General features: G+C 43.7%; 1 long non-coding RNA gene across 1 annotated transcript; it reads left to right on the top strand.

Annotated features, from left to right (window-relative positions):
• The first annotated feature begins 304 nt into the window (after positions 1–304).
• On the top strand, positions 305–12,918 carry LOC311061168. The gene is made up of 3 exons (XR_014602377.1): positions 305–455; positions 7,500–7,582; positions 12,873–12,918. It is a non-coding gene; the product is annotated as an uncharacterized lncRNA (long non-coding RNA).
• Positions 12,919–13,830: the final 912 nt, after the last annotated feature.

Below are 13,830 nucleotides of genomic sequence, written 5' to 3'. Positions count from 1 at the left end.
AGATCTGTAGAGGGCGCAGTGGAGTAACAAAAAAAGTAACAAAAAAATATTTTCAGGTGAAATATTTTACATTCTCCATAAAACCGTCTTTGTTTTGGTGAGTAGCAAAAGTGTATTTTACATTTTTACTCCCGACGAGAGGCTGCGCAGCCTGTAGTGCGAGCGCAAAGAATCGAAAGCCTTAAGGGGAACTCCTTAACGGCTATGAATCAGAGCTACTATTCTCCTATAGATTACTAAGGATTCTCTTCAATTCATCCATCCCCTCCCATCATCTATCCTCCACTCTGTTCTCTCAGATGCCAACCCCGCCATCATAGAGTTTCTGGTCCCGAGGGGACAAAGGCCGTCCCTGGAAGAGGTTGACCCAGAGCAGGCCACGGGGCTGGAGGACCTGGTGAAGCTCACGGAGAGGTGCTGGCACCAAGAACCAGATAAAAGACCTCTGTTTCCAGGTGAGAAGGCCGCCATGCAACAACCATCACTTGGATGGAAAGTTGAATAGTTTTAGACCTGCAAACTGCAGACACTGGTGAACTGATCACCAACGGGAGAAAAATGACATGACACTGAACACAATAGATGAATAGAATATAAGAGAATATAATGGAGTATAAAAGTTGGAACAGCAGTTCGTTGAGAAAACTTTGCGGGCTCACTGAAAGCAAATATGCTCAGTAGAAATAGCATTTGAGAAGAATGTATGTTATAGAAGCAGCGTGAACTTGAAAGTTGGAAAACAAATCACACTCATTGTGCGGTGTCTTTGATGAGTTTATTTATTTCATTGAGACATATATGAACGAGAGGAACAATGTTCAATCCCTGTCCATTCATTTCAATAGGCTGCTTACCAGCGCGACTTCAAGCAAATAATTGTGCAAATACTAATTAAAGGTTAACTATAGGTAACTTTGAGCCTAAATTTAATTTAAAAAAAAGATGGGTATGGGTACACTGTCATGCCGGGTTGGAAGTTGTAGGGAAGCGTTGAAAGTCTTTCGACCGTCGGATAGTAGCCAGCTGGCGGAGAGGAGGTAGAGCTCTCTGGTTGGCGGATGATGATGATGATGATGAAGAAACGTTTAATAACATTGTGCGCAAGGCTCGTGTGGTGAGTAGCCCATGTAGGCTACTCGAACAGAAATTACAGGCTTCCATTTTTTTCCTAATCATTCTAGCTATTTATTACATTATATTGATTTAGTTGAAGCAAAATGATATGGCCGTGTGTGTGCTGCCGCTTGGTGCAGGTACACAGCGTGTATTGTTTCAATTAACATTACATATTAAAGATATGATACACCAATATAGTTTAAATACAGATGACCTTGTGCCCATGCCCTAAGCACCCTGCAGTATGACGTGTTGGCTCTCAGGTGCATTCAGAAACTTTATTTCACACTTTCCAACCGACTGATCTCCCGATTTCATTTGATTGCCAGTCTGTATAGTAATCCATAGCTCTGTCAGACAACACATGAATCGATTTTTTTTTCTTTTCCCAACTCTGTAAAAATGGTGGGTTTTTTTGTCTGTATTTTTTGTGATAATATTAAACTGTTGGTGCTACTTTATATGTCTATGAATTGAATACCAAGAACCTCAATGGAAACCAGACCGCAAGGACTTTTTTGGATGGACTTTTTAGACAAAGTGTTTAAAGTGTACTTGTGCTGTTATTTACATTCTGCCTAAAAACATATCCAGTCAATCAATCAATCAATCAATCAATATTCAATCAATCAATCAATCAATCAATCAATCAAACTGCAGTCTGTCTGACCAGCTGAATGTACTGTTCCCAGAATGCACTGATGTGACAGGAGCCCTCTATGAGAAACACGAGCAGGGGATTAAGGATGCCGTCCACCAAGTGGTAGCAGAGCTGGTAATGAATACACGCAGTCAGCACTCACTTTCTCACTTTAAAAGTATGCCGTCCTACAAGTGCTAAAGGAGCTGGTAATGAGGGTAATGATAACACATTTTTTCATGTCTTTGTTTTCTTTTAGTTTCCTCCCTCTCCTCCTCCCTCTCTCCAGGACCAACAGGAGTCAGGTATGTGCTTATTCTCAATGATCGTCTTTGTAAATCAAGGTTCAAGGTTCCTTTTATTTGTCATTTACATGCTTGCACATGAAAAGAAAATCGTACTCAGGACCAACAGTGTCCAATAAAACAAGAAATGACTAAAGTCATAATATAGCCGCTTGCGGCAGGCTTCTTTTGCCCCAATCTTTTCATAGACCTGATTACTTGTTTTTTGGATTGCTTGTTTCTCTCGCCAAACCTGGCAACATTTAGCGTCACACAATCTGCGACGCTAAACGCTCTAATGTTTTTTATATAAGTGGTGGTAACATTTTGTGACACCACACGGATCTTCCCAACAATAGCTAAGATTGAACATGGCCAAATAATAACTTAATAGCCAAACTAGGTCTAATGAAGCACGCTAGCATTTAGGCTAACCCTCCTGTCTGAGGCTCTCTCCCTTTCTCTCTCTCTGCTGCAAAGAAGGAGAGGCGGGTGCTGCAAAGGGCCGTCTCCCCATTGGCTTAAACGGGGGGAAGTGTGAAGGACAGCCAGGACAGCCAATGACAAATAGGTGTCAAAGGAGGAGAGGCGGGTGCTGCAAAGGGCCGTCTCCCCATTGGCGGGAAGTGTGAAGGACAGCCAGGACAGCCAATGACACTTAGGTGTCACTTGGGTGTCGGACTAGGACTAGTGCTGTCTGTAGAGCTGCCAGCTTTCAGCAAGTGGCTAATAACTATCAATACATAAAGAATAAGCATAAAATCCTAAAGTGCAGTGAATTCAAACTGAGCAGTATTATAACAAAGGTAGCATCCAGCATTTATCAAAACGAGATAACCTGGCAGCATGACATAGAGTATAACAGCACAGCAAGGCAGAACAGCCAACGTGCATTTATTGGGGCTTAGAGTTCATCAGCAACCCCTGAGTAGAAGCTGCATTTAAGCCTTTCAGTTCTAGCTTTGATGGACCACAGCCTCTTGCCCGAGCGGTCAAACAGTTTATGGGCCGGGTGAGTGGGGTCCTCCATAATGCGGGCCGCACTGCTCCTGCACCTGCTGACGTAGATGTCCTCAATGGAAGGAACACTGCTGTGGGATCTTCTGGGTGGTTCTCACCACCCTCTGCAGCACCTTCTTGTCAGCAGCAGAGCAGTTCCCATACCAGGTGGTGATGGAGAGTGTGAGAGTACTCTCCACCACACACCTGTAGAAAGCCTCCAGCACTGATGAGGTATTGGGACCAGCCTGCCTCAGCCTCCTGAGGGGCCTTCATTAAGATGTTAGCAGTGTTAGTGGTCCACTTCTTTAAGATGTTACAGTGTTAGTGGTCCACTTCAAGTTCTCGGAAATGTGAACGCCAAGGTACTACCAGGATGTCCCTTCTAATTGCAGTCTTCTTGTCCTCAGAAGCATGAATCACATACAGTTATGCTGTATTTATATCTATGATTGTGGATGCTTCAAGTATTTTATTTGCTTACTGTACATTGCATTTCTTTTTGTTATATTTCATAATTTCAGAGAGTGTTCAACAGGATGCTGTTGACAACTGGACTTCAGATGAAACGGATGCACGACCAGGTGAGCTTTTTTTGTCCTTGTTAAAATTCAATGCTTGATGTAACTTGTATGTCCACTTGTATGTCCACTTGCAAACCAAGAACTTGAAAAATGGGATAAACACCAAATTGAGATGGAACGCTGGATTCTGCAAGTCCATTCTCTGCATCCAACGGAAAACTCAAAACAATGCATGCAGAGCAGAATTAGGACGATATGCCCATTACTTAGTATTATTAGTGTGGTTGCCACACAAGACATTATGTCAAATTGACACATTGGGAATCGTTTGCTTGCATTTTGTAAAGTGATGTGTTTTAGAGTTTAATTCATTCAAAACCCAGAAATTGCTTCTGGGCAACCACACTTGCAATTTCCCTAAAGTGCATCTTCCTAGTCATTGTGGGCTCGCTGCAGCAGCAGTTTAGAGCAACGTTTAGAGCAACATACAGGCGCATATGTAGAGCATAGGCCACCACCTAGGTTGCACATGAACTCTGCAGCCGCACTGAGGCCACTGCTGGGAAGCATCCCAGCCCAAACATTAATGTAACTAATAATTGGGCCGCGCGACCCGGAAATTACCGTAATAAAAGGCCGGATGGCAACTGCGAGGCTCACAGTTCGATCCCGGGCTCCCCCAGAGTTAGTGTAGAAGTGTCCTTGAGCAAGACACTGAACCCCTAATTGCTCCCGATGAGCAGGTGCCTTGCATGGTTTCCTTCGCCATTGGTGTGTAAATGGGTGAAACTTTGATGGCAATATTTTTTTAAATTTCAAGCTCCAATTTAACACTAATGGTGTGTATTGGTCAACATAACCCCACACAACTCCCTCCACCCCCACACCCCATACCTTCTCTCTCTCTCTCTCTCTCTCTCTCTCTCTCACACACACACACACACACACACACACACACACACACACACACACACACACACACACACACACACACACACACACACACACACACACACACACACACACACACACACTATCAGCTATTCAAGCAGGTGTTTAACTGATGACAATTAGGAGAATGATAACAGGTGCTCCCGATCTGATCAACCGGAGGCAAGTCTACACCCACACACAACACAAAGACAGAGATACAGAGTCCAACTGAATTTGTACTTTTTATAACTACAGTTTTTTGGCTTTAAAGCGAGCCCACATTGTTTCTTCAGGAACAATATTTCTAGTATTATTATTATTATTATTATTATTATTATTATTATTATTACTATTATTAATTCTATTATTATTATTGCATGTGAAGTATTTCATTAATACTTCACACTATGTTGAACTGAGTTTGTTTCACTTTTCATTATTTTTGAGAGAGGGCTTAAATGAGTAATTATTTACATTATACTTTTGTAAGTTTGGTTCCCAGGGAGACACCAAACTTCTCTTTTGGGACCCGAGTTAAAAAAGTAAACTCAAACTCAATTCAGTCATGGACCCAGGGGCGCCAATTTCTGTCCGTGCTATTGGGTGCGTAACGCGTGGTTATTTTCCAGGTTTGTTACCTTTTTGGGCGGTTTTATGTGGTTCATTTGGTTAATTTGGTACAAAAAAATGCTCGTAATTTCTCCTGGGTGCTTTAGACCCGAGTCACCCACAGTATCGGTGCCCTTGCATGGACCCCATTTGATATGATTTGAGACACTGTTGTTGTCCTGGATAGTGCAGGACGGAGCACGGTGAGACACTGTTGTTGTCCTGCATAGTGCAGGACGGAGCACGGTGAGACACTGCTGTTGTCCTGCATAGTGCAGGACGGGACACGGTGAGACACTGTTGTTGTCCTGCATAGTGCAGGACGGGACACAGTGAGACACTGTTGTTGTCCTGCATAGTGCAGGACGGGACACGGTGAGACACTGTTGTTGTCCTGCATAGTGCAGGACGGGACACGTGAGACACTGTTGTTGTCCTGCATAGTGCAGGACGGGACACGGTGAGACACTGTTGTTGTCCTGCATAGTGCAGGACGGGACACGTGAGACACTGTTGTTGTCCTGCATAGTGCAGGACGCGACACGGTGAGACACTGTTGTTGTCCTGCATAGTGCAGGATGGAGCACGGTGAGACACTGTTGTTGTCCTGCATAGTGCAGGATGGAGCACGGTGAGACACTGTTGTTGTCCTGCATAGTGCAGGACATTTTTTTCCTAATCATTCTAGCTATTTATTACATTATATTGATTTAGTTGAAGCAAAATGATATGGCCGTGTGCGCATTGTGCTGCCACTTTGTGCAGGTACACAGTGTGTATTGTTTCAATTAACATTAAATATTAAAGATATGATACACCAATATAGTTTAAATACAGATGACCTTGTGCCCATGCCCTAAGCACCCTGCAGTATGACGTATTGGCCCTCAGGTGCATTCAGAAACTTTATTTCACACTTTCCAACCGACTGATCTCCCGACTTCATTTGACTGCCAGTCTGTATAGTAATCCGTAGTTCTGTAAGACAACACATACATAGATAAAGACAACACATAAAGGATAAGATATATTTATTGAATATAAAATGAGCAATATATTTATTATGGTTTGGCGATGAATTGGATCTGCTTTTAGGTACTCTGATAAAGCGCATTTCCCAACCAGGGACTCAGAATCCCCCCCATAGTAGTACATAAACAGCAGATACAAAACAACAGGTGGTAGCTGGGGTGGTGGAGCGTGAGCAGCAATTTTAGCAACAACAATGAACAGCAGTGCAGCAGCAGCAACAGTGTGTGTGCAGTAAAAGCAAGCAGAATGAGAAGTGCAACCTTCCAGCTTAAATAGAGCGGTCTGAGAATGAAATGAGTGTGAGTGGATGTGTATACATGGAGCTAACGTGGTCCAATGGTAGGCCACCAACACTGTGTTCCCTGACAGAACTTGCTCTGTGCATGTCTGTGACATGCGAGACGCTCATTCGTCTGTTTGGTGGAGAGCTACCAGGTCATGCTTAGTTGAATTAATACTTAATTAATCATGTGTTTTCCCTTGGAATACATAGAACCTCAATGTACTAGGACTTTTTTTTTCGTATGACTGTACTCGTGCTGTTTGCATTTATGTCTAATAAAGTATTCAATCAATCAATCATTCCTTGCATCATTACACAACTCCCCAAATAGGCTACGTCCATTTCCACCTGTAGTGAAGTGATCAAGATGTATCTTTCACATTCTATTCCGATTGACTATGATTGGCTTTCAATGTTTGCAGGAGGGGCCCGTTTTAAACAACACGCCACAAGCCAGATGTGCCAAATTACATCCTCTCAGTTCTAAGATGGCAGAACAGAGAGGAGAATAGAAGAGAGTGGTGGAATAGAACAGCGTATAGTCATGGTTCTAGGAATCAACTCATAAACTCATGAACTCATAAACCACCCATAAAACAAACATGGGTAAATTCTCCTTCTACAGCACTGCCACCCGGGTGTGGAATAGTCTAACCCCATCCCTCAACAAAATGTAGTTCGCTGGGTTCATTTAAAACAGCCCTGAAAATTCACCTTTCAGGAGGCCAAAGGGAGAAGTAGCACCATTTCTCCCATTGACAGACGACCCCCCCCCCCCCTTTCTTTGACTCTCAACTCTCTTTTTTTTCTTTTCACATCTCTGTAAAAATGGTGTTTTTTTTTGTCTGTATTTTTTGTGATAATATTAAACTGTTGGTGCTACTTTATATGTCTATGAATTGAATACTAAGGACCTCAATGGAAACAAGACCGCAAGGACTTTTATGGAGGGACCTTTTAGACAAAGTGTTTTAAGTGTACTTGTGCTGTTATTTACATTCTGCCTAATAACATATCCAATCAATCAATCAGTCAATCAAACTGCAGTCTGTCTGACCAGCTGAATCTACTTTTCCCAGAATGCACTGCTGTGACAGGAGCCCTCTATGAGAAACACGAGCCGGGGATTAAGGATGCCGTCCACCAAGTGGTAGCAGAGCTGGTAATGAATACACGCAGTCAGCACTCTTTCTTTCTTTCCTTTATTTATTCAGGGGAGCCCACTGAGAGCAAGCTCTCTTTTTCAGGGACGCCCTGATAACAGCATAAAAATACATACAGAATGAAAAACAATAACAAACATTTGAAACATATTACAATCATCACAGATGCAAAATAAACAGTGTTACATGAAACAGGTGCAGTTACTATGAAATGTGTCCTCGAGAAGTACCCTAAATGTCTCTATTGAGACCAATCGCTCCAGTTTCAGAGAGTCCTGAAGTTTGTTCCATTTGTGTGGAGCATAATACACAAAGGCAGTCTTTCCTTGTTCACTTTTCTTACATGGACTAGTATATCTAATGTGTTTTTGTGAACGTGTTGAGTGTCCAGAAACCTTTGGTTCTAAGAGTGAAGATAGGTATAGAGGAAGCTTGCCACTTAAGGCCTTATAAATAAAAAGAATACAATGTTGTTCTCTGCGTACTGCGAGAGATGACCAACCCACTTTATCATATAAAATACAGTGATGGGTGTGATAGTCATCACCAGTGATAAAACGTAGGGCACTGTGGTAGACTGCTTCAAGAGGCTTAAGTGTAGAAATTGAAGCATGCATGTATAGCACATCACCATAGTCAAACATAGACATTATGACAGATTGAATAACAGTTTTTCTGCTGGAAAGAGAAAAACAGGATCTGTTTCTGTAGAGGAAACCAATTTGCCCTCTTAGTTTTTTCGTTAGGTTCTCCACATGAATCTTAAATGAGAGTTTAGTATCTATCCAAATGCCCAAGTATTTATAAGATGAGACCAGTTCAATTTGCTCACCTTTAAGAGTGTAAACACCAGCAGAGGGATTTGTGTTTGGAGATCTGGTAAATACCATGCATTTTGTTTTGTTTGCGTTCAGGACAAGCTTAAGTTGAATTAGAGCCCTTTGAAAACTGTTGAAGGCAGTCTGCAAATTTGCAGTGGCCGTTTCAATCGTTGGGCCAATGCTGTATAAAATGGTGTCGTCCGCATACAAATGGACATCCCATTGCGGGGAGGGGAGTGTAATATTATTAATATAGAGGGTGAACAAAAGGGTCCCCAAAATTGAACCCTGAGGGACACCTTTACCAATAGATAGAGGACTCGATTTAAAACCATCAGCTACCACAGCTTGTGTTCTATCCGTCAGATAATTAGAAAACCATCTGACAGATAGATCATCCAATCCAATGGAGGATAGTTTTTGTAATAAAATAGGATGATCCACGGTGTCAAATGTTTTGGAGAGATCTATAAAAATGGCTGCACAGTGTTGATGATTATCCAGACCGGTTATTATATTGTTTGTGACAAGAGTTGCAGCTGTCATAGTGCTGTGACCTGGTCTAAATCCTGACTGTTGAGATTGGAGTATGTTATGTGTGTTTAGGAATGCACGTAGCTGTGAACTGACTAGTGACTCTAGGATCTTGGCTAGACAGCACAATTTTGATATTGGCCGATAGTTATTTAAGTCTGATTGATCACCACCCTTGTGTAGTGGTATGACCTGTGCATCTTTCCAAATTGCGGGAATTAAACCTGATGTAAGTGTTAAATTAAAAATATGTGCAAGTGGTGCAGCAATTAATCGTGCACTAAGGTGCAGCAAATATGGGCTCAGATCATCTGCACCCTTTGATTTTTTAGTGCATATTTGTCTAAGTGCATTTAAAACCTCAGAATGAGTTATAGGTCTAAAAGTAAAACATGGGGGGACGGGTCGAGTGAGTTATCAGTGAATGATTCACCACCATGATCTGGCAGCGCAGTATTGACAGACTGTCTGTCAAATAGATGACCAGCTAAAATAAAACGATTGTTAAAAGCATCACAAATGTCTGGTTTATTTAAAACAACCCCATTTTCGCTATTAATTTGTGACGGGAGAGAGGAGGCTGGCCTAGCTTTTAAGGACTTCACAACCTTCCAAAAACTGGCCGCGTTACCTTGTGTCATAGCAAAACTGGATAAATAAAAATCTGATTTTGCCTTTCTAATCATAATGATGGCTTTGTTTCTCAGTGTCTTAAATGATGACCAGTCTACTGGTATGCCAGAACTTCTGGCCTTTGACCAGGCCACATCTCTGTGGCGGAGGGCCATTTTGAGTTCTGCTGTAAACCATGGACTGGAGCGATTTTTAACTCTGAAGTTCTTATAAGGTGCATGTTTCTCAAAAATGAAAAATATTAAGAAATTGACTAAAAGCTAGCTCTGGGTCTTGAATCGAGTTGACCTTGTACAGGTCAGAATAAAATAAATCATATAAAAAACCCTGTTCAGAAAAAACTTTAAAATTACGCTTTTTAATCACCTGCCCCTTTGTTTTATTAGCTTTAGCCACTCTGACGCAGACTATAGGACAGTGGTCACTTACACCTTGGGCAAACACCCCACTATAAGGGTACTTGGCTGGTCTATTTGTTAAAATTAGATCAATCAAAGTAGATCTAGCGGGGTTGTTTATATTTGGTCTGGTGGTATGCTGGATGAGTTGGGATAAATTTAAATCTATGCAAAGCTGTTTCAGCCGAGCAGAATTGCTAGAGAGCCAGTTTAGATTAAAATCTCCCAAAATCAAAACCTCCGAAGACACGTATTTGGACAAAATCTTCCCAAAATCCTCCAAGGCCACAGCTGGCGCTGAAGGGGGGCGATAGGTACCGATAACTGTACAGTGGATATCACCACCCAGACAAATGTCTAAAATAATATATTCAAATTGTTTTGGGATAGATGACATCTCGAGTACATGTGCATTTAAATGTTCACTGACAAAAATTACAAGCCCACCAGCTCTTGAATTCCTATCTATTCTGAAAAGATATAGCCATTTATGGCAATATCTGATTCTAATGTGAGCTCGGTCAGCCATGTCTCTGACAGGACAAACACATCGGGGGAGCTCCCCTTAATCAGAATATTAATAAAATCAAGCTTTGGCGCCATACTCCTAATATTTAAATGTATGAATTTCACACCATCACAATCTTGCAGCTCTTGTGCAGTCTTCAAATCCATGCAATTTACATTATTAATGAGAGCAGAGTGCGTCATTTTAGGAGCAGTATTTATATAGACTAGGTTACTCGCTGTGACCCCCTGTGGCCTTGAAATAAGACGAGGCAGGCGTATAATGGAAGGGGTTGTAATGGCAAAGACACATTTGTCATCAATTACTGAGGGTGAGACATGAGCAGTTAGACCACCTGGCCACAAGGGGGCAGGTGCTGTGTGGGGAGTGTGAATCATGGCGGAACAGAGTGTGGAATGACCAGTGAGGACCATGTTTGACTCGGACCTATTTGAATGTGGGACCAGTCAGTTTGCAGCATGAGCGTCCAGTATGCGTTGCAAGTGAAACGAAAGTGATTTGTTTCCTAAGATACTCGGATGCAGCCCATCTCGAGCATAAAAGGTTGGACGAGCCCAAAACAGATGAAAGTTATGAATGTAATTTACATTGCAAGAGGAACAGACAGACTGGAGCCAATAATGCACGTCCAGTAGACGGGCAAAACGCGCCTCCCCTTTGCGCAGCAATGGAATGGGACCAGAAATAAAGATACGTTTACCACAGCTAATGAGGAGATCAAGGATGTTTTTAAAGTTTGCCTTAGTTTCAACGGAGGGTCGGTCATTTACACCAACGTGAAGGACAATGTTATTGATTGTGGATGGGAGGGAAACCAAAATAGTGGGGAGTCTATCCAGGATAAACTTTGTATTTGCACCTGGGTAGCAGTATGTTAGTGCGTTGGAAATGCGAATGCTTCGGACCATAGAGTCCCCAATTATTACCACAGTGGGAGGTGAGGGGGATGGAATGTACAGAGGACGGGACTGTGTGGGGGGGCCGTGGCTCTTGTTGATCGGCGGGGCGGGGCTGTGGATGACGGCTGTAGACTGATATCCGTAGCGGAGATCACTGGTGTGGGCACCGCTGAGATCAGGTGAGAGAAGCCCGGCCGTGGCCGTGGTTTGGATACCACAGCAGACCGAGGCAGCGTGCGTTGAGCACTGGATGATGGCCAGGAGGCACGGTGGACAGCAGGAGCAGCGCGCGCTTCAGGGCGCACGCAGTGGCCAGAGACTACCACCTCGCGATGACGGAACGAGGGGTCGACATCTCCAGCTCGGGTGCCCAGGTTGGAGCTGCGGTCGGAGACTACCACCTCGCGATGACGGGGCGAGGGGTCAACATCTCCAGCTCGAATGCCCAGGCTGGAGCGGGAGCTACGGTTAGGGACTACCACCTCGCGATGAAGAAGCGAGGGGTCAACATCCCCAGGTGAGGCAGGTGATGGAGGCATGGAACTGCCCCAGCTTTTCGCTCTCTTAGCCCTGGGGGAGGACTGATGCTCCTCCAGGAGTGCTCCCAATAGCTCAAAGCTGTTTCCCAGCGGGATAGGAGGAGAGGTCGCTCGCAACGTATTCCTACAGCGTTTCCTCCTGTCTCGGCGCACTGGAATCCAAGTAGCGGCCGTGCTGGAAACGGACCGTTTGGGTTTGGCACCTAGTACGGGCCATACCTCCTCGTTGAGGACACCATCGAACAATGGATCCATGATCGGAGGCTCCTCCAGCGGGACCGGTTGACAGCCAGCCACGGAGTCCTCTAGGACACCGGAGACACAGCCTGTAGCTGTATCAGCCAGGGAGTCCAGATACTCCTCGTCCTCCCGGATCGTATGCAGGAGCAGGATACGAACCTCCAACTCCTTAATCCTTTTTTCCTGTCGGATACAACTTTCACAGTCCGGAGCAGAGGTGAGTGGTAGCATGATAGCCACAAGCCCAGTTTGGGCCCCGCTGTTTTCCTCCAAGCTATGTGACAGCGGCGGTGGTGACAGCGACCGGCTTTTTGTGATTACGAGCGCTCTGAGCGTCCGATGATTCAAATGTGCAACTGTATGTGAAGTAGACACATCAATCTATCACAATCTGATTAAATGTAGCTTAAAAACTGGTTTAAAAGTGTTAAAATGTTAAGATCTTTAGCGAGAGGCGAGAGCTCTACCGGCGTGGGTGTAGACGCTCACGCATGCGCATTCTGAGGATTCTGTCTAAATGAGATTAATAGCGTTGGGTAATGCCTGGAGAAAATATTTCACAGAAGGCACCCCTCGTGTTCAGTGTTGAGTGTGACTCACTTTCTCACTTTAAAAGTATGCCGTCCTACAAGTGCTAAAGGAGCTGGTAATGAGGGTAATGATAACACATTTTTTCATGTCTTTGTTTTTTTTTAGTTTCCTCCCTCTCCTCCTCCCTCTCTCCAGGACCAACAGGAGTCAGGTATGTGCTTATTCTCAATGATCGTCTTTGTAAATCAAGGTTCAAGGTTCCTTTTATTTGTCATTTACATGCTTGCACATGAAAAGAAAATCGTACTCAGGACCAACAGTGTCCAATAAAACAAGAAATGACTAAAGTCATAATATAGCCGCTTGCGGCAGGCTTTTTTTGCCCCAATCTTTTCATAGACCTGATTACTTGTTTTTTGGATTGCTTGTTTATCTCGCCAAACCTGGCAACATTTAGCGTCACACAATCTGCGACGCTAAACGCTTAGTCTCGCGTCGGAGGCGGAAGCATAGTCATAGGAGCGGTAGATTCATGTTATTTGTGCGAGGATTGTTTATCACAGAAAACTGAGAAAGGTATCATGGAATTAACGCCGAAAAAACTGTGAAAGAAGACACTAGTAGACATAAACGATATTTATGAGATTCGTTGATTCCAGTCGGACTCATTTGCGCCACTGCACAATGCTGAAACGGACGTGGGTAGGGGAGGGGCATCCGCTTTCCCCTTACACATGATCAGAGCTTCCGAGTCCCAGACTGTATGTCGGAAACATTTGTAAATTGTGGGAGGCAACAGTCTGGTGACGCGAGACTACTAAACGCTCTAATGTTTTTTATATAAGTGGTGGCAACATTTTGTGACACCACACGGGTCTTCCCAACAATAGCTAAGATTGAAGTCAGTGTGAACATGGCAAAATAATAACTTAATAGCCAAACTAGGTCTAATGAAGCACGCTAGCATTTAGGCTAACCCTCCTGTCTGAGGCTCTCTCCCTTTCTCTCTCTCTGCTGCAAAGAAGGAGAGGCGGGTGCTGCAAAGGGCCGTCTCCCCATTGGCTTAAACGGGGGGAAGTGTGAAGGACAGCCAGGACAGCCAATGACAAATAGGTGTCAAAGG

The sequence above is a fragment of the Gymnoscopelus microlampas genome, assembly GCF_963454915.1.
Source record: "Gymnoscopelus microlampas genome assembly, chromosome: 1".
NCBI classification, from domain to species: domain Eukaryota; kingdom Metazoa; phylum Chordata; class Actinopteri; order Myctophiformes; family Myctophidae; genus Gymnoscopelus; species Gymnoscopelus microlampas.
The sequence above is the reverse complement of the archived record's forward strand: the minus strand, read 5'-3'. Positions and strand labels throughout refer to the sequence as shown.